The sequence below is a fragment of the Lontra canadensis genome, unplaced genomic scaffold, assembly GCF_010015895.1.
Source record: "Lontra canadensis isolate GAN:19392208 unplaced genomic scaffold, GSC_riverotter_1.0 scaffold185, whole genome shotgun sequence".
In the NCBI taxonomy this organism is placed as follows: domain Eukaryota; kingdom Metazoa; phylum Chordata; class Mammalia; order Carnivora; family Mustelidae; genus Lontra; species Lontra canadensis.
Window position 1 is genome coordinate 31,793 of NW_022631179.1, and position 21,893 is coordinate 53,685.

Consider the following 21,893-nt stretch of genomic DNA (forward strand, 5'->3'; position numbering starts at 1 on the left):
AGGCATTTGCCAACCACGATAAAATTTTTGCTATCTTAAAAAAAATGGATTGAGGATGTAAAAATAACCATGTAGTTATGAGAAGTCATTATTGTATAATTCAAAGATAGGACTGAAATGTTACAGAGTTGGTGAGCTAAAACAAATTGGTTTCATCCAATGACATTCTTGCCTCTCTTGATCTGTGCTAAAGTTTTGTGAGTTCATAGGGACTCCTGAAACATCTCCCCATTTTCTCCTTGAAGTAAATGATACCAGAGCAGAATACTTCTGTCCAACTGCAGCCCCTCTGGGTTGGAAGAAGTGAATGAGTTTTACTCTGTCTTTGAACTTATGACTTTTCAAAGTATAGTCGTAAAAAGCAGTAACAGTATAACTGAATTGTGCTTGTAGAAGTTTAAGTGTATATCTTCTTAATTCAGAGCCTATATACTGCTAGGGGAACACTGCATTCTTGGTTTTGTCCTTCACAGTTAGAAAGACAAGCTATAATTGTGTAGCTATATATATATAAAAAAAAAATTCTACCTTTAAATAGTACCAAGAGTTAGTTGCAAAACTTTTAGCTTCCCTGTAAACAAACAAAATGAAACCAGAATGACCTCTGTACACAAAAACACACAAAACCCTCATCGAAATGACTTCCTCTAAGTGGAACAAGTAGGGCTCCACATTCTCAGAAAGAAAAAAAAAAAAGATCTGTACATTCTGTATGCAAACAATTGCGTGAGTATTCAAGTAACAGGAAGTTAAGGGAACTCAAAGATCCTTTCAAGGGAGAATGAATAGTTCAGAGAGTCAATGCAGGGAATTAGTATATGTATTCAGGTCATGACATTGCTCCTTTAGAACAAGCTGTTTTCATATGTTTTTAAAAGAATCATCTGGAAGAAAAGCACATTACATCGCAGTAATATGGTTTAAATTAGAGTGCCAGGGTAAAATTAGGCAAGAAAAATTTTGTTTATTATTTTATTTAAAGACTAATTTTGAAAAATCCTCCCAGGATGATTGATTATGGTATGGAAATGACTTTTTAGGAAACAAATGCTTTCCCCAAATATTTTTGTAGGGCTGGTCCTTTTTGGTATGGAGAATACCGGCCAGTTCAAATGTTGTTCTGCAGAAAGATTTCTGCCCTTTTTCTGCAGACTGCAGGCCTGGCTACAACCAGGTTGGATCCCCCAGTTTTCCTTTGCGCTTGTACAACTAAGACAAATCCAGGTAACTGGAAGGAAAGGACCTTAAGGTAGGGTTGATATTTTTGTGTGCTTACAGGGTTCAGAACTCTGGATTAAGAGCTAGATGATCTGGATCACAGACATTTAATAGTTGAATAATTTAGAGCAAGGCACTCAAACTTCATTGGTCTGGGGATTTTTGGTTTTTTGTTTCTTGGGGTTTCTTTTTTTTTGTTCTGTTTTGCTTTATTTTGGTTATTTGTTTTTTTTCATCTATAGCCTAGGATGAAATTACTTATCTTGCTTACATCACTGGGTTGTTAAAACGATCAAATAAATAACGTTTTGAAAAATTACAAGTTATGTCTAGAATCATTTTTTTTTAAAGATTTTATTTCTTTATTTGCTAGGGGAGAGAGGACACAAGCAGGGGAGTGGCAGGCAGAGGGAGAAACAGACTCCCCACCGAGCAGGGAGCCTGACATGGGACTTGATCCTTTGACCCTGGGATCCTGACCTGAGCTGAAGGCAGTCGCTTAGCCGACTGAACCACCCAAGCGTCCCTGTAGAATCATCTTTATTGCGCTCTAGAACAATTCTGTGCTGCTTGTTCCCCCACTCTGTGCCAGCATCCTTTGCCCTTGGCTTGGCTCTGACCTTTTTCTGTTGAACCTGCAGAGCCTATCATGGAGCCAACGATAGGATGGCAGCGGTAGAGGCACAGACAATGGGAGAGGAGGAACCCGAACAGAGCAGTCCCAGCCACTCAGTTGCTCCAGGCTATTAGCTACGCTCTTTGTTAGAGACCTAGCTGCTGGGGGGAGGGGGAGGCACACACTCTTTCTGAAAAGTATTGTGCAATGTCAGAAATGTGTCTGAACAATTGTTTCTTCTAGCTCCAAGTGATCTTGGATCTTTCACTCTGATCTCTAAAATTAAGATTTAGGGTTGGTATGGAGGAGGGTCTCTTACCTGGGGCAATCACCAGCTGTGCCAGAAAGAGCTCCATCCACATCATGGAATCATGAAATGAGTTGAATATGTTGGAATTTGGTTTACTAAGCGGTGCTTGAGACAGGCGGGACTGTATCAATTTCAAAATGGTAGCACTTGACAGAATGTAATGGATCTTTTAATGGGGTATGGGGGAGAGTGTGTAGTGACAGTGTTTTCTAGGCTTTTCTGGGGGCAGATCACAAGCTTTGCATTGATATTACAAGTGCATGGGTTATATGCCTGAACATATAATCATAGGGGTCACTTTAGAGGGGAATTTTCTCATTCTTTATGAGGGTTCACAAGCTAAGGAAGGAATACTTTAAGGTTAAAGAATGTTAATACGTGCGTAGGCATCAATAAAGTTGAAACCAGGACTAACCAGAATAACTTGCCTTACCACCAAAATGGAGTTTCTCAACAATGGTGCTTTTGACATTTTGAGCTGGACAGTTGTTGCAGGAAGCTGTCTTGCGCCTTGAAGGATATTTTGCAGGATCCTTGGCCTCTGCTTACTAGGTGTTGATAGCACTCTCCAGCATTGCCAAATGACCCATGGGGGCAAATTCACTCCAGCTGAAAATCACCGCACTTAAAACCACTAATTAAATTCACTGCACAAAAATATTATTTTGCTTCTGGAAATCTGCTCTTGGGAAGGAACATACTTTTCGATAATCAACACATTTTAGTTCTCAATAATTTCACAAATAATTTTTATGGCTTTATAATTTACAAAATATTTCTATATACAACATTATGGAATTAAAAGAAGGAATCATTATTTATTATTTGCCATATGTGATCTGGTGAAGGACTTACTTCAAATACGTTCTTCCATTTAGATCATGGAATGTTTCTACATGAGAGTCATTTCCTCCATTTTATAGATGATCAACAAGCTTAGAGGTGGTAAGTGGCTTTCCCAAGAAATGTAGTCAGTCTTCTGACTTCAAGTTTTACTACTCTTTATCCCACATCACAGCTGCTAAGGAGGCACTGATCTTTTACATCCCAAGGTGAAATAGCAATTATGATCTATGTGTCAGAATTAGCTATCTCATAAGGGGCCCAAGTCCTTCTTTATAGGAGTGTCACACTTTTCTTTTTTTTTTTTTTAAGATTTTATTCATTTATTTGAAACAGAGAGAGAGAGATCACAAGTAGGCAGAGAGGCAGGCATAGAGAGAGAGAGGAGAAAGCAGGCTCCCCACTGAGCAGAGAGCCCGATGCGGGCCTCGATCCCAGGACCCTGAGATCATGACCTGAGCCGAAGGCAGAGGCTTTAACCCACTGAGCCACCAGGCGCCCATTGTGTCACACTTTTCTATTTGGAGTTTGACAGCCCCAAATCTGCCAAGTATCACCATTCAAAGAAAATTCAGTTCTGTGTTTTGCACTGGGCTAGTTAAAATAACCAAATCACTCACGCTCTCTCTGGGTCAGTCAGTTACACTAGCTCTCCATCTGGCTGGTTTGGTTTTATAACAGGGCATGTGGGTAGCAGGATAAGTAGGGTAACAGACATTACTGAGGATTGGGGCAAAGGAGGGTGATTTCCTTGCAGTTGATAAACAATTTGGAATTAAGTATTAGATACTTTCTTTCTTTCTCTCTCTCTCTCTCTCTTTTCTTTCTTTCTTTCACATATAATGTATTATTTGCCCCAGGGGTACAGGTCTGTGAATCATCAGGCTTACACACTTCACAGCACTCACCATAGCATATACCCTCCCCAATGTCCATAACCCAGCCACCCTTTCCCCACCCCCTGACTCCCCAGCAACCCTCAGTTTGTTTCCTGAGATTAAGAGTCTCTTATGGTTTGTCTCCCTCTCCAGTCCCATCTTGTTTCATTTTTTTCCTTCCTTACCCTCCACAACCCTCTGCCCTGCCTCTCAAATTCCTCATATCAGAGAGATCATATCATAATTGTCTTTCTCTGATTGACTTATTTAGCTCAGTGTAATACCCTCTAGTTCCATCCACATCATTGCAAATGGCAAGATTCCATTTCTTTTGATGGCTGCATAGTGTTCTATTGTTTGTGTGTGTATATATATATATATATATATATATATATATATATATATATACCACATCTTCTTTATCCATTTATCCTTTGATGAACATCTAGGTTCTTTCCATAGTTTGGCTATTATGGACATTGCTGCTATAAACACTGCTATAAATACATTTTCACAATATTTGTTCCAATCCATGAGCAATGGAACATTTTTCCATTTTTTTGTATCTTCCTCAATTTCTTTCATGAGTCCTTTGTAGTTTTCTGAGTACAGATTCTTTGCCTCCTTGGTTAGGTTTATTCCTAGTAGATACCCCTCTTCTTAAAAGTCCATCAGTCACTACATTTCCAGAATGCACCCCATTCTTTCCGGCTTTTGCCCTGGCTCCAATCTGCCATCACACACAGCTTCATCAGCCTTTTCCCTCTAGATACCTTCCTCTTTAGCTCTCCCCTAAATTAGATTCCCTTCCCTTATAGGGCAGAGTGATTAGCTCTCCACCCCGTCCTCAGGTTGGGGTCCTCCCCCACCTATGAGAAGATGCATTCATCCCTCTGCTGAACAAAAGGCCATCTCCTCAAATGCTCACCTTTGTGCAGCACTTAAGGACTGGCAGGCTTTACAATTTCTGCCTTTCCTTAGTCTCCACCCCACCCCCATTCTCCTCCTCCCAAGCTCTGTGAGCAGAAGAGGTCAATATAACGTTTATTTTCCCATTGATAAGAACTGTCTAGCCACCCCCATGCACATCTTGGAAGGAAGCAGTAGTCTGTTTTTTAATATTTTAAAATGCTTTCTATTGAAAAGTACACAATTCCTACGTGTACATCTCTATTAATTTTTATAATCTGACCACACCCGTGTAACCAGCGTCCAGCACAAGACACAGAACATAACAAGCATTCCAGAAGCCTCTTTGTTCCCTCTACGAACCAGTGTAGGATTTTCTAATAACAAAGTCTGTGCCTGGTAGCATGTGCTCTGTAACCAAGAGCATTGCGGTGAGTAACTGAGTTTTATTACTGTGTTGGCATACAATCAGAAGAAGTCACCACATGAACCACGATTGCCTATGTTATTGGTACACAAGTCATTGAGAATGTACTGATGGTGTTAATATCATGGTTCAGGGGTTCAAGAAGGGGGAGAAACCCCTCATATCCCATTCCTGGGCTTTTTCAGGGCCTTTCCCTTTCCTAGATGGAGTTCTCTCCTAGACACCCAAGAAACCCCAATCTTCTTTGGGTTCTACAGATATTACCTATTCTGATAAGTGATTACAGCTCTCCTAGCAGAGTTCACACTACTGCAGGTGAAAATATTACTCTTAGAATCACCAGCACTGCCACTTGCTACTGTAATGTGTCAGTACCTGAAGTCATAGAATTCTCCGGCAGCACATTGATATAGAAGAATTCAAACCAAACCAAACCCAACCCAAAACTAACCAAAAAAACTCCCACCAACCAGCCAAAACTACAACCCCCACCCCAACTCACATGCACCAATTAGATCAGAATCTCTTGAGGGGTAGGGTCCAGCACTGACACTTCTCATCTTCCAGATGTTTCTGAAGGGTTGAACTTTTCAACCGCTCCTTGTAGCACGCCTCTATTTCACTTTTAGGCCTATCAGCAACTCTAATTACCTTCTCAAGGTGATTGAAGATTTACCTCAGACTTGATTGCCTAACTACCTTTCAAACATAGGGTAGGGCATTTTTTCTTTCTTTTTTTTTTTTTTTTCAACCAACGGACTTAAGTTATTGGAAACTGGCAAAACACCTCCACTACCTCCCAGTTTCCTTCCATTGGCCAGATCCACTGGGATCTCTGTGATGAAGATCTGACGGCTAGAAGCCCTTGCCAGAGGAAGCGGAGTCTACTCTAGCGTGGGAGGTGCCTTCGTCCGTCGTTTTCAGTTGGGGACACAAGGTCTCCCTTCACAGACCACGTGTATAAGTGACTCCCGAGTCTCCGAGGGCAGTTTTACTGTCACTACTCACCAGTCACTCACCAGCTACCTTCTGATGGCTTTTGTGAGTCGCACTGGTGATGTGAGGGGGTCCAAGCTGGTGGGAAGGGGCAAGTATTACAGAAATTCAGTTCGGCAAAAGTCTGGTGGGGAGGAGAGGGGTAGGTGTTGGCCGGGCTGTAGAGGATTTCTCTTACAGGAAATAAATCAGTCCCTGTGTCCTTTCACGTCCTCATGTGCCTGCTTTTTCTGACTTTTTCTCCTCCCCTAGGAAGTATTGTGTCTAGAAGATCTTCCTTGGAACCACACCTGGCCTCCACCACCTGAATGCTGCAATAATTAAAGGATGCTCAGTGATTGGAGAAGACATCCCAGAGGTGACTTGTCACTGAGCCTTGTTGGCAGGAGGGGCACACTCAGATATGAAATTAGCCCCAAACATCTCTGACTCCTATTATAACCTTCTCCCTGAGTTTCAAGTAATTGGAAATTCCACCTTTTCTTTTTGCTCCCTTCTCTTCATACTGACCTAAAAATATTTTTTTTTTAAATTTATTCCCCCTTTTCAGTAGTTCTTCATATTCCTTCTTTTGGGGGGGTAGGGAAGGAGGGCTGTTAAAAAGTGGTTTTATTAAAGCACGGGGATGGGGCCTGTGAGCAGAATAAGCTTTCTCTTTATCTTTCTTCAAACCTAATATTTGAAGGGTAGGAGGATGGAGGTTATCCTGAAGAGTTTGGTCCAAATTCCAGACTTCTAAGAGATGTCTTTGCTGGAGAACAAAGCGTACCCCTTAATAAACTTAAAACGCCAGTTTTGAAACTGGGCCCCAGGCAAATAGTCCTCAACTCATCCTTCCACAGTAAAACCCCTGGGGAGTCGCCAACTCTAATGGCGGTCCTAACTGATGAGACCGGCTGGATTAATGATAATCATCATCATCATCATCGTCATCATCCTTATTGAGGATCTGTTGTTCACCAGTCACTGTATATTCATCATGTTACATGATTAACCCTTAAAGGCAGGTATAACTCATGTCATTTTACAAATGAAGAAATCAGGGCTTAAAAACTTGAATGACTTACCTCTGATCGCACAGACAGTAAGTGACCGGATGAAGCTTTGAAACCAGGTCTGGCTGATTAGACCCTTGTGGCCTTTCACAGACAACACTGATCTTCCCCATTTCCCCCTGTAAGACGAAGCTGCTAAGCCCTCTCGGGTGCCTGGTGCTCTTAGGCTAAATCTGAATTCAGAATTTCCCCCAGTTATGACCCATTTCAGGCATGCTGTCCTCCTTCATAGTCCCATGAAGACAGCTATGTACTGTTCTCCACTTAAGGTTCTTTTTAAAAAAGAAATAGCTACCAAAGTATGAATAGTTCCATGTTCTATGCAAAATGTCATGAGTTCATTTTTGGTTCTTCTTGGAAAATACCTCTAGTTTATGAGAGCCTTCCAAAAGCAATCCCTTAACCAAGATTGACGCTGATAGTTGGGATTTTAGGCACCTTCAGAAAAGAGCTGTATCTGGGGGAATTTTAGAGGTTTCTTGAATGGGTCAGTTAGGACCCTTTGGTTGGCAAGCAAAGAAAATGCAAACTCAGCGTAGCTTGAGGGAAAAAACGGCATTCTAGTCAAATACTGGAAATATCGGAGAGAGAATGGTGAATACATAGTTTTATGGAATTTAGAATACAGCACTTTAAATGGACTTTAGCTATGCCTCAAAACATAGGTAAGTCTCTAAAACAACACTGAATGAAAGTGTCAAGTTTCATTGAGTACCTTTGTAATTTGATAAAATTATAAAGTTAAAAAATCTATAAAACAGGTTTAGGGATATATAACTATGTAGTAAATATATAATGTCATGTTAGGCATGATAAACACTAAATTTTTGACAGTTATTATCTGTAGGTCGGAATTGGGATCTAGTAGGAGCATACAGATTGTCTCAAATCTGCAATGTTAAATGCCTTACATGCAGAACACCTAAATTATGATGCTTAATGTATTTGATAAAACTGGATGTTCATTATATTATTTTCTACTCTCATCTGCATGTTTAAAATAATTCATAATTGGGACACCTGTGTGGCTCAGTCAGTTAAGTGTCTGACTCTTGATTTCTGGCCCAGGTCATGATCTCAGGGTCATGAGATCAACCCTCACATCGGGCTCTGTGCTGGGTGTGGAACCTGCTTGAGATTCTATCTCTCTCCCTCTTCCTCTATCCCCCTCTGCTGTGTTCACTCTCTCTCTCAAAAAAAAATTAATGAAAATAAAATAATTCATAATTTTCTTTAAAAAAGGAACCTACTGGCTCGTGTAAGAGAAAGATCTGTGACCATTGGCTATAAGTCTGACTCAATGCAGAGGATCAACTGGTGGTGGTAGGAGCTCTGTGTCCCTACTTTTTGGCTTTACCTTCTTCCCTTTGGGCTCTGTTCAGATTCTTTTTTTTTTAATTAATTTTTTATTTTTTTAAATTTTTATATAAACATAAATTGTATTTTTATCCCCAGGGGTACAGGTATGTGAATCGCCAGGTTTACACACTTCACAGCATTCCCCATAGCACACACCCTCCCCAATGTCCATAACCCCACCCCCCTCTCCCAACCCCCCTCCCCCCAGCAACCCTCAGTTTGTTTTGTGAGATTAAGAGTCACTTATGGTTTGTCTGGGCTCTGTTCAAATTCTTATTCATGATAGTGGAAGGCCTCCCAGTACCTTCAGGGCCATATCCTAACTTTTCATTATCCCTTGTAAAATTGACTTCTCTCTCTTGACAGTTTTAGTAAGAGTCCTAGAATTTGAATCATGTGCCCATCCATGAATTAAATCATTTTGATTATGGGAATGAGCTAGGGAACTAGGCCTCAGTTATGAGCCACCCCCTAAGATTGATGAGACAAGAGATCAACTTTTCTCAAATGACATTAAAGGAGGAGTTTCCCAAGGAAGTTAGGAGAGTGCCTAACAAGAAGAGGAGGAGATAGATTTAGGGTAAAAAGAAACATATATACCATAATAAACCCTTCCACAAAGAATGGTATATCTATAATTATCTTAGAATGATCCCTGCTCTGCTTGCCCATGTCTAAGTGAAAGTGATTGATGGGAAATATATCTCAGTCTCACTGAGGAATATATTTATATATGCAAACTCATAAATAAAATGCCAGAAAATATAACTGAATAGCATATAAAGGAATAATTTGCCAAAATCAATCAAGCTTTATCTTAGCATAGAATGATATAATAAAATTAATTAATATAATACATTGAATTGATAAGTTATGAGAAATAACAAACAATAGGTGAAACTCTATAGGCATTCCCATTAAATTTAGGAACAAGAAAAAATGGTCCTCGTTATCACTATTACTTAATTTTTTTTAATGAAATGCTAGTTAATGCAGTAAGGGAGAAAGCAGATATAAAAAGTATTATAGGTAGAAGGTGGGGGAAATGTTCTTACCCATAAAAGACCAAAACTAACAAAAGTAGACAGATTCGGTCCAGTTTATGAACAAAGAGAACCTGATCTAAAGGACGAGGGCACAAGTTTGCTTTGAAATTGGGGACAGTGGGAGTAGTAGCTAGAGAGCCAGGTTGTTCTAAGAATTATCTTAGAACTAGAGAAAAAGAACAAGATCCAGCCCCCAGGAAATGAGGCTGGCAGGAATGAGTCCGGAAGTAGGTTCCAGCCAGCTGGCTTGGTACTGATATGGCACTGATACCGTAGCACCAAAACTAGGGGAGCCCCGAGTCCTCTAGGGGGAAGAGAGTCAGTCTGAGTCCCAGACTTGCCATTTTGTGTATCTGTCTATACCTCTTGGTATTCTGGAATTATAGACATACTTAACATAAGCATGCTTAGGTGAGAGCAGCAGGGCAAGAGATTTTGAAGTGGTGCTGGGTTGGCTCATCATTGGTGGGTGAGGGCAGACAGCCTATTCCTAAATGGATACTTCTTTAGCAGACAAAAATACTTGGCTGAGAATCATTGGGACAAGCCCTGACAATGCTCTGGGTGTATCAAGGGTTGTGAATGGCATATCATAAAATATATCATTATGTTTTAAATATACTAATGAAAGATGTCTGTTGAAGTTTGAATTTTGACATGGTAGATTAGCCTTTGTTACTCAATAGATCTGACCCTCTGAGTAGACTAGAGGGCCAGAAATTCCAAAACTCAAAAGGCACTGGTCAAAGTGTCTGCTTTCAGTTAAGAGGGAATGAGCATACTTCCCTTCTTCTCTCCCACTGAATGAAGCTCTACAACCTGGTAAAAAATGTGTGGAGCGGGGCACCTGGGTGGCTCAGTGGGTTAAAGCCTCTGCCTTCAGCTCAGGTCATGGTCCCAGGGTCCTGGGATCGAGCCCCGCATCGGGCTCTCTGCTCAGCGGGGAGCCTGCTTCCTCCCTTCTCTCTCTCTGCCTGCCTTTCTGCCTACTTGTGATCTGTCTGTTAAATAAATAAAATCTAAAAAAAAAAAAAAATGTGTGGAGCAACTATTTAAGGACTCCGAAAAGTAAATAGCATATGGCTTGGGAAGGAAGACTAGAATCTGAAATACCACGAAACCAGCAGTGTTTAGCATTCTTTTTCTTTTCGAAATTTCCTGGCCTCAGCTCAATGTACTGGAAATGGGCAATGGGGCCCCGAAAGAGAATTCTAGGAAAGGTCCTCTGGTGGTGACTTGAGTGGAAAACACAATTTCTAAGCTCAGAGAGAGTATGGAACTTAGCCCCTTTGTCCTCTTTTCAGGCGAAAAAAAGGGGGAAAACACTACATATACTGGATATATTAAAAAGGTAGTAACTCTTCACATAAATTCAACAGCTTAGGTGAAATAGACCTATTTAATTCCTCAAAAAACACAAACCTCCTAAACTGACTAAAGATGAAATATATAACCTGAATATATAAATATATATGTATATATACACACATATACTATATTCAAGTTATCTATATATATGATTTTTATTTATATTATATATACTACTATATATATAAAACTGTGTGTGTGTGTGTATTTAAAATAATTAATTCTCAGTTAAGATTCTTTTGAAAATCTCCAACCTCAAATAGTTTTATTGGTAAATTCTACCAAATAAGTCAAGAAGAAGTAACACTAACTCTACCTCATATTTAAATTTTTTTTAAGATTTTATTTATTTGACAGAGAGAGATCACAAGTAGGCAGAGAGGCAGGCAGAGAGAGAGGAAGGGAAGCAGGCTCCCCGCTGAGCAGAGAGCCTGATGTGGGGCTCGATCCCAGGACCCTGGGATCATGACCTGAGCCGAAGGCAGAGGCATTAACCCACTGAGGCATCCAGGCGCCCCTCTACCTCATATTTAAATTAAATAACCTCAAAAATAAAGCACCAGGCTTAGATGGTTTCACTGGTGAATTCTATCAAATATTTAAGGAAGACTTAAGTTTATTATTTATTTATTATATTTTGCCTTTTATTTTTATTATTTTTTATTATGTTATGTTAGTCACCATACAGTACTTCATTAGTTTTTGATGTAGTGTTCCATGATTCATTGTTTGCATATAACATCCAGTGCTCCTTGCAATACATGCCTCCTTAATACTCATCACCGGGCTAACCCATCGCCCACACTCCATGCCTCTCAAACCGTCAGTTTGTTTCCCAGAGTCCATAGTCTCTCATGGTTTGTCTTCCCCTCTGATTCCCCCCCTCCTTTATTTTTCCCTTCCTTCTCCTAATGACCTCCGTGCTACTCCTTATGTTCCACATGTAAGTGACACCATATAATAATTGTCTTTCTTTACTTGACTTATTTAACTTAGCATAATCCCCTCCAGTTCCACCCACGTTGATGCAAATGGTGGGTATTCATCCTTTCTGATGGTTGTGTAATATTCTATTGTATATGTGAACCACATCTTCTTTAACCATTCGTCTGTTGAAGGGCATCTCTCCTCCTTCCAGTTTGGCTATTGTGCACATTGCTGCTATGAACACTGGGGTACATGTGCCCCTTCTTTTCATGACTCTGTATCTTTGGGATAAATACCCAGTAGTGCAATTGCAGAGTCATAGGGTAGCTCTATTTTTAACTTTTTGAGGAACCTCCACACTGTTTTCCAAAGTGGCTGTACCAACTTGCATTACCACCATCAGTGTAAGAGGGTTCCCCTTTTTCTACAACCTCTCCAACATTTGTTGTTTCTTGCCTTGTCAGTTTTTTACCATTCTAACTGGTGTAAGGTGGCATCTCAGTGTGGTTTTGATTTGAATTTCCCTGATGGCTAATGATGTTGAACACTTTTTCATCTGTCTGTTAGCCATTTGTATATCTTCTTTGCAGAAGTGTCTGTTCATGTCTTCTGCCTATTTTTTGACTGGATTATTTGTTTTTTGCGTGTTGAGTTTGAGAAGTTCTTTATAGATCTTGGATACCAGCCCTCTCTCTGTAATGTCATTAGCAAGTATCTTCTCTCATCCCGTGGGTTGCCTCTTGGTTTTGTTGATTGTTTCCTTTGTTGTGCAGAAGTGTTTTATCTTGATGAAATCCCAAAGTTCATTTTTGCTTTTATTTCCCTTGCCTTTCAGGACCCATCCGGGTCCTGAAAGAAGTTGCTGTGGTTGATATGGAAGAGGTTACGGCCATGTTCTCCTCTGGGATTTTGATGGATTCCTGTCTCACATTGAGGTCTTTCAACCATTTTGAGTTTGTCTTTGGGTATGGCATAAGAGAATGGTTGAGTCTCATTCTCCTATATATAACTGTCCAATTTTCCCAGCACCATTTATTGAAGAGCTTATCTTTTTTCCATTGGATATTTTCTCCTACCTTTGTTGAAGATTAGTTGACCATAGAGTTGAGGGTCCATATCTGGGCTCTCTATTCTATTCCATTGTCTGTTTTTATGACAGTACCATGCTGTGTAGGTGATCACAGCTTTGTAATATAGCATGAAATCAGGCAACATGATGCCCCCAGCTTTGTTTTTCTTTTTCAACATTTCCTTGGCAATTCAGGGTCATTTCTGGTCCCATACAAATTTTAGGATTGTTTGTTCCAGCTCTTTGAAAAATGCCATTGGTATTTTGATCGGGATGGCATTGAAAGTATAGATTGTTCTGGGCAGCATAGACATTTTAATAATGTTTATTCATCCAATCCATAAACATGGAATGTTTTTCCATCTTTTTTTGTCTTCAATTTCTTCCATAAGTGTTCTGTAGTTTCTAGAGTACAGATCCTTTACCTCTTTGATTAGGTTTATTCCAAGGTGTGTCAAGGCTATTGGTGTTATTGTAAATGGAATTGATTCTCTCATTTTCCTTTCTATATTTTCATTGTTAGTGTACAAGAAAGCAACTCCCCCGTTGACTATAAGAAACTCCCCCGTTGACTATAGACTCCCCTGTTGAGTATAAGAAAAGATCTCATTTCTGTGCATTGATTTTGTATCCTCCCACATTACTGAATTGCTGTATGAGTTCTAGCAATTAGAGGGTGAAGTCTTTTGGGCTTTCCACATAAAGTATCATGTCATCTGTGAAGAGAGAGAGTTTGACTTCTTCTTTGCTGTTTGAATACTTTTTATTTCTTTCTGTTGTCTGATTAGGAAGACTTAAGTTTAAACTGAATTTAATTTGGGGTGCCTGTGTGGCTCAGTTAGTTAAGTGGCTGCCTTCAGCTCAGTTCATGATGTAGGCAGGAAGTCTACTTCTCCTCTGCCTCCCCCCTCATGCTCTCTCTCTCTTTCTCAAATAAATAAATAAAATCTTAATGAAATTGAAGTTAGTTAAATTATCCACACCCTTCTAGATAATAGAATACAGACCATTCCTAACTCATTTTTTTGAAGCCAGCAAACCCAGACTTGACAAAGATAGTACAGACAAAACTATAGGCTTTCAGGTATATCCATACCTGGTTCACCTAGGTTTTAGATTTTCAGACTACATTGATTAATAACTCAGAGCTAACTTTATACCTCTAACACTATATTTTCTCTTGAGGTCCTTTGTTGACTTATCTCTTCCTGGATTTTGGGAATTTAAGTTTGTTGTCTATTGACATCATGGTCTTATCATTCACTGTAAGTATTACCGATTCACTTAATATGTCTTCATGAAAATCTATGGTCTATTCCATTTTCAAATATCAGAATGCTCACTTGGAGTTTTGAACTGAAAATATCATCATCAATGTGAAATATCTAAAATGTTCTAGTTAGTAGCAAAAAATGAGCTTCATGCAAATACTTGAATAGCAGAGAACTCCTATCCATTTAGTCAGTGTTCCCAGAAGTAAATTTCCTATACCACTGGGTACTGGAATTTGAGGAAATAAACCTTTCCAAGTTTAGCTAAAGTGTACATGTTTATGGTAATGTTATGATGTAAATAATGGAAGTTATCAGGAGATATAATCCTGATTCAATTTTCATACCTGGTGTATAACCTAGGGCAAATCACTTCAGCTTTGTGACTCAGTTTCTTCTTCCTTTCTTTCTTTCTTTCTTTCTTTCTTTCTTTCTTTCTTTCTTTCTTGATTTTAGTTATTTGAGAGAGAGAGAATGTGTGGGAGAGAGGGAGAGACTAGAGAGCATGAACAGGGGGAAGGACAGAGAGAGAGAGAGAGAGAAGCAGACTCCCCGTTGAGCAGGAAGCCTGATTCTGGGCTCAATCCCAGGACCCTGGGATCATGACCTGAGCCCAAGCCCAATCCACAGGGCCACCAAGGCACCCGTGACTCAATTTCTTTAACTAAAAAATGGGAGCAACATTAAGTGCTTACTTCAGTGAATTGGTGAAGAGAATGGCTGCATCGGTCAAGGTCCCAGCAAGGAACAGAATCTAACTCAGCTGTCTCAAGAAACTATCATCAAGGGACTATGTACAGTAGCACGGTCACATTAGAACAACCAACAAGGGAGGAACTCAGAGATTAATGTAGTGAGAGGACTTTTCCACTCTAGACCTAAAGGGGAAGAGGCAGGCAGTGATGGTACCAGAGCCCAGTGAGAGCTGGGACTAGAGCAGGTCATCTAGACCTGGGAAGTCAGACAGATGCTCCCTACAGATTACGAATTCTGTGAGAAAAGCAGCATCATTTATAGTTGCAAGTTTCAAGCTTTTACTGCATCCTAAAGGACAGCACACCTTACAGGGTATTGTCCTTATGCTGCCATCTAAACTGAGCCTGCCTTCAGCTATTCACAGTCTGTCAGACCTGCTGCTTCTGGGTGGAGCATATGATGATAACATCATTCAAGTCCAAGGGCCTGCATGAGCCCTCTGCCACATTGCTTTTGCTGCAAAAATGAATTCCTTGGTAGGGAGTGGTATTGCATGGGTTATAATGGGCTTGGGGTCAAATGGAGAAACCGCGCAGTAGTCCTCTTCTCAGCCTCAGCTACCCTGTCCCCTGGGCCCTGAGACAGCCCTGCTTGTGTCTAGCTACACAGCCGAATATGCAATGACATGAATGGAACTAGAGGGTATTAGGCTAAGCGAAATAAGTCCATCAGAGACAGATGATTATCATATGATCTCCCTGATACTGGAATTTAAGAAACAAGGCAAAGGATCACAGGGGAAGAGAGGGGAAAAAATGAAACAAGAAGAAACCAGAGAAGGAGACAAACCATAAGAGACCCTTAATCATAGGAAACAAACTGAGGGTTGCTGGGGGGGGGGGGGGGGGGGGGGGGGGGGGGGGGGGGGGGAGATAGGTGGATGGGGTGACTGGGTGATGGACATTGGGAGGGTAGGTGTTATAATGAACATTGGGTGCTAGGTAAGACTGACAAATCACAGACCTGTACCCCTGAAACAAATAATACATTATATGTTGATTAATTGAATTTAAATAAAAATAAATAAAATGAAAAAGGAAAGAATGGAGGGGGGAAGCCTAATATGGCTACTCCAGCTCTTGACCCTGACCCCTCTCAGTATAGGGCTACAGACCAAAGTTCCTGTGCATCGATGGAGACAAGGAAATACCCAGAGGGTGCAGCTGATTTGAGAAACTCTGCTCAGCCAGGGACAAATGGAGTTTGGGGGAGGAGGGAGAGTGGAAAGGGATGATGTGTGACTGCACCAGTAGCACCTGAACTCCAGCCACAAAGGCCTATTGTACTTGGACATAGCAGCCCTGTGCAAACCATGACTCACAGTGCTCGTGTTGGTGCCTGTTGGAGTGTGCACGTTTTGCAAGCGGCATTTCTCTTCTCTCCACCTCGATGCTGAGAGTCATAGCAAAAAGTTGCAGAAAAGTCAACGGCCCGAATGTGATCTTTTTCCTACTCTGTTGTCCCTTTCTGGCGACATGCTGGGGGCATGTTGTGGTCAGCACAGACTCAGAAGGCCTTCCCATTCACACTTCCAAGTGGTTTCATACTTACAACCCCTTCCCCTCCATACTGAGCTTCCTCATAGGTCATCTCAAGGTCTTAAGCATCTTGCCTTTGATTGAGCTGATCATATTTTTTGAATATGGCAGAAAGAATTAATATTAGTGTGAAACCATAATAAGGTATGTCTGAAGCCTAAGCAAGAATGATTCTTTTTCCAGAGATTTAAGCATAATAGTGTATATGCGGAATAGGGCACCCAGGCCAAATCGTTGGTTGAGAATGTCATTGACCTGATTGTTCTGTTTTGGGGTCTTGGAATCTGCCCTGAATTTCAGAACCACAGCTCTAAAAGGGTTCAGAAAACTTTGGTGTCAAGGCCCACCTTCATATGAAATTCACCATGGTTGAAACCTAATTCATTTTCCTCCCTCTTTCTGCCTTTTCCTTCTTATGGGTAAGTACTAAAACTTCAAATATTAGACAAATGCTTGATATTTTTCTCTTCCCTTTCTTCTCCTTGCCCTTCACCAATTGCCTCTTGCAATTATCCCTTGTGTCTTTTGTAGACAGCCTTCCTTTTCCAGGCCTCCTGCCACCACCATATTCTCATCCTTTACTGAATACTTCCTATACATTGCTAGATTTATCCGTCTACAAGATTCTATTTACCTACCATCCCAATGCCTCTGTTTATACTGAATTCATTATGCCTGAAATGTTGCTCCCTTACTTGTACTGATCTAAATTCTACATTTTGTCATGGTCTGCTTTCTTCCTGAAGCCTTTTCTGTTCTAAGTTTCAGTGTCCAGTTGCTCTGATCTGACTTTCCAGAACATGTATTGTCCGTATCGGTCATTTAGCCCGCGTGCGCGCGCGCGCACACACACACACACACACACACACACACACACAATGCTACTTTGGCTTATCTGTGCATGAATGCTGGCTTCCTTTCTAGGACTACTTGGTAGTCGTTGTGCATTAAGAGTTACTGAGGTTTCTCCCTCATATTCAAGATAGTTAAGAGACATCCCAATTTACATAAAAAGAAACTAACAAGCAGATTTACATCATTCCAATTTCCTAAGGTTGAATTGGGGTTTTTCTATTGATAATTTTTCTGGAGCAACTACTCTATGCCTCTATGCTAGACATTATACTAGATGTTGAAGATGGAACAATGAAGGACAGCAGTCAGTGCTTTCCAGTAACGCACGTTCTGACCAGGGAACAAACAATTCAACACAATTATAACACCGTGGAGTGCACATCACAATAGATGTGTAGGCACTATCAGAACACATAAGAGGAACATGTAATGCCAACCTGGGAGGCCACAGAAGTTGTCCCAGAGAAAGGGATCCCAAAACAGGAACATGGGGAATGAGTAGAAGTTGCCCATGTGAAAGTGCGCATGAGTGCATGTGCAGTGATGGGGTGGGGAATGGGGGACAGGAGATTACTTCCAGGCAGAAGGAACAACACGTGCAGGGTCCTGGAGACAAGCAAAATTTGGTTTGTTGAAAATACGAAGGGCGTTTAATTTGGCTGGAACACAAAGTACAAGGCATGGGAAAGCAAGAGATGAGGTTGGAGGGACAATCAGGGCTTATGATAAGATAATAAACACTTGTGAGGGCAGTGAGGAGTGGACTGAAGGCTGAGTGACTACATTAGATTCATATTTGGGGAATACCACATTGCTTGCAGGAGGAGAGCCTGAGGGGACAGGAGAGCAGAGGCAGGCAGGCCAGCTGGGCTGCTGATAATGGTAGGTAATCCAGCAAAAAGTTGAGGATGACCTAATCAGAGCAGTGGTGGAGATGAAAAAGTGGATAAATTTCAAGGATGCTTATGGTAGAACTGCGAGGACTAAGTGGGTGTAGGGAGTGAGGGAAAGAGAGAGAGAGAGTTAAACAGATGCTAGCTAAACAGATGTCATAAGAAGAAAATCAGGAGTGAAGCGCCTGGGTGGCTCAGTGGGTTAAAGCCTCTACCTTCGGCTTGGGTCATGATTCCAGGGTCCTGGGATCGAGGCCCACATCGGACTCTCTGCTCAGCAGGGAGCCTGCTTCCTCCTCTCTCTCTCTCTCTCTCTCTCTCTCTCTGCCTGCCTCTCTGCCTATTTGTGACCTGTATTTGTCAAATAAATATATAAAATCTTTAAAAAAAGAAGAAGAAGAAGAAGAAAATCAGGAGAAAAAGCTAGTCTGGAGGAGAAGATAATGCATTTGGTGTCAGGCGTGTTTAGCTTGGTATTCTGCACCTGGGTAGACCCATGTGGATATGTCGTGGCAGCTGTGTACACTGGCCTAAATCTCAGGACAGAAATCTCGGCCAGAGATGTAACTTCGGGACTACTCCAAGCAAGTGGGATAAGGAAGCTGTCTAAGTCCCAGAAGACAGTGTATGTGTAGAGTAGCGTAGAGTAAGAAGTGTGTGTAAAGTAAATAGATAAAACCAGACCCAAATCCTAAAACCCAGGGGACAAAAATGTTTAAAAGACAAGCAAGAGGATGTCATTAAAAAAAACAACAAACAAACCTGAAAACTGGCCCAGAGGTCGGAGGATATCTAAGAAAACATGGTGTTGCCTCAGTAGGTCAACGATGTTACATACAATATCAATTAATCCAGGCCTGTTATTTATGAGAAGGTTTTTGGTTTTTACCTTGGTGTGAATACTATAGTGCAACAGTTCTCAAACTTTTTGGTTGTACAAATGATTGCACACTCTTACAAGTTATTGAGCACTCAGAGCTGATTTTGTGGCTATATCTATTAATATTTACTCCACTAGAAATTAAAACAAAACTTTAAACATATTAATTAACAAATAATAAACCGATTGATTACTAGTTAATGTGTTTATAAAAATAACTATTTTAAAACAAAAAACTTAGGACAGTGGCATTATTTTACATTTTGGCAAATCTCTTTAATGTCTGGCTTAATAGAAAACAGCTGGATTCTCCTATCTGGTCTGTCTTCAGTCTGTTTTGCTGTCACACGTTTTGTGTAGCCTCTGGAAAATTCTATTGTATTATCATGAGAGAGCAAGAGCGAGAAAAGTAAGTAACATCTTTTTTTTTTTTTTAAGATTTTATTTGTTTATTTGACAGATAGAGATCACAAGTAGGCAGGGAGGTGGGGAAGCAGGCTGAGAGGGGGAAGCAGGCTCCCCGTTGAGCAGAAAGCCCGATGGCAATGGCAGGGCTCCATCCCAGGACCCTGAGATCATGACCTGAGTCCGAAGGCAAAGGCTCAACCAACTAAATAAGTAAATAACATCCTAAATAATTATGAAAATAGTTTGACTGCTTCGCAGACTCCTTGAGAGGGACCTCTAGGGCTCTGAGGATTATATTTAACTGCCCCAGAGTGGAAAGCTTGACAATACTGTGAGCTTCACAAATAAACTCTTGATACTATAGTCAAAATTAAGGCAGATAGAGTCGACTGAGTTTTCAAGGGCTATTTTGTGAGAGGTTGAGGTTACCGGGTTGATACTACCTTCCAAAGTTAGGAATGGATTCAAGAATGTTCATTCAGTGAATTCATTCAACAAATATTTATTTAGGGGTGCCTGGGTGGCTCAGTCGGTTGAGTGTGGGACTCTTGGTTTTGGCTCAGGTCATGGTTGTGGGGTCCTGAGATCAAGTCCTATGTTGGACTCGGTGCTCAGCATGGAATCTGGGATTCTCTCTCCCACACCCTCCTCTCCCTCTGTATCCCCCTCCCCCCACTCATGCACATACTCTTCTCTCACAAATAAATAAATCTTTTAAATAAACCCAAATATTTATTTAGCACATATTCTATGCCAGTAACTTTCAGATGCAAAAGATATAACAATAAACAGACAAAAATCGCCTTCATGAAGCTTCCTTTCTATTGGGTAAGACTATGTAGTCAACAAAATAGTAAAATATATAGGGCACAGGAGCATGGTAAGGACTCTGCAGAATAATGCAAAGAGGTATAGGGATTGTTGGAAGGATTTGCACATTTCAGTAGTAGGGACAGAGAAGGACTCATTTGAGCAAAGGCAACATTCCAGCAACGACCTGAAGGAAGCGAGGGATCCATTTGGTTGTCTGGCAGAAAAGCTTTTCTAGGTATTTGAAAAAATTAGTTTTTAAATTTATTCTAAATTCTATTTATATATTCTCTAATGAGATATCTATTGTATCTGGCATTAGCTGCAAGTATTAAGAAAACAAGATTTGGGGGTGCCTGGGTAGCTCAGTGGGTTAAAGCCTCTGCCTTCGATTTGGGTCATGATCCTAGGGTCCTGGGATCGAGCCCCACATCCGGCTTTCTGCTCAGCAGGGAGCCTGCTTCCCTTCCTCTCTCTCTGCCTGCCTCTCTGCCTACTTGTGATCTCTGTCTGTCAAATAAATAAAATCTTAAAAAAAAAAAGAAAATAAGATTTGAGAGCTAATGTTCATTTAGTGTCCCATGTACCAGGCACTTTGCTAACATATGTGAGGGTTGGTACTTTCACGAAGATTTGCAGATTAGTGAAGAAGACAAAGCACGTACCTACAATTCCTGCAGTTATAGGGGCAGCAGTTCTAATGAGGAGCAGTAGTTGGCTTGAAGTTGCACCAACAGAGGTTTGTATGCACCTGATCTGACATTTACATCTCCCTTCCACAGTGAACTGACATGTGACAGGTACTAGTCTTTAACCTAACAGAAGCTAAGCCAGGAGGTTAATAACACCCGATCGCACCTTTTACAGAGCACTTGAGTTTACAAAGTGTGTTCACTAATTATCTCATTTAATCTTCGTAACAATTTTAAGTCACTATTATTCTAAGAAGTATTATTGGCTTTGTGAGACAGGAAATAGGCTCAGAAGCCTAGATAATGTAACATGGTTGTATGGTATGGTGTGGCGTTTCTGAGCACAACAGTCAAGAGAGAATTCTTGAGGAGTTGTATGGTGCAGCGCAAGGAGTTTATTTAAGTAGCATGGGGACAGGACCCGTGAGCAGAAAGGGCTGTACTCTTTGCTGTATGATGCTGGTGGTTATATGCTTAGTGCTCCAGGGGGAGGAGAGACGAGCAGAGAATACTAGATCATAAATGTTTTCTTCCTGTTTCTATTCCTGGAACTACTATTATAAGATTTCTCTGGTGCTTATCATTCAGTTCAGTATTAGCCACCAGTAAGACATACAGGTAGTCGTGAGACTATAGCAAGCAGCACATATCTGAACCCTATCAAAACTATGCAGGCGGGCGCCTGGGTGGCTCAGTTGCCAACTGCCTTCAGCTCAGGTCATGATCCTGGAGTCCCGGGATCGAGCTCCACGGGGAGTCTGCTTCTTCC

The 21,893-nt window shown here is 40.9% G+C and overlaps 1 long non-coding RNA gene across 1 annotated transcript; it reads left to right on the plus strand.

Moving 5' to 3' along the window:
• Positions 1-1,730: 1,730 nt before the first annotated feature.
• Positions 1,731-21,279, plus strand: LOC116860857. The gene is made up of 3 exons (XR_004381355.1): positions 1,731-1,746; positions 6,336-6,343; positions 21,125-21,279. It is a non-coding gene; the product is annotated as an uncharacterized LOC116860857 (long non-coding RNA).
• The last annotated feature ends 614 nt before the right edge of the window (positions 21,280-21,893 follow it).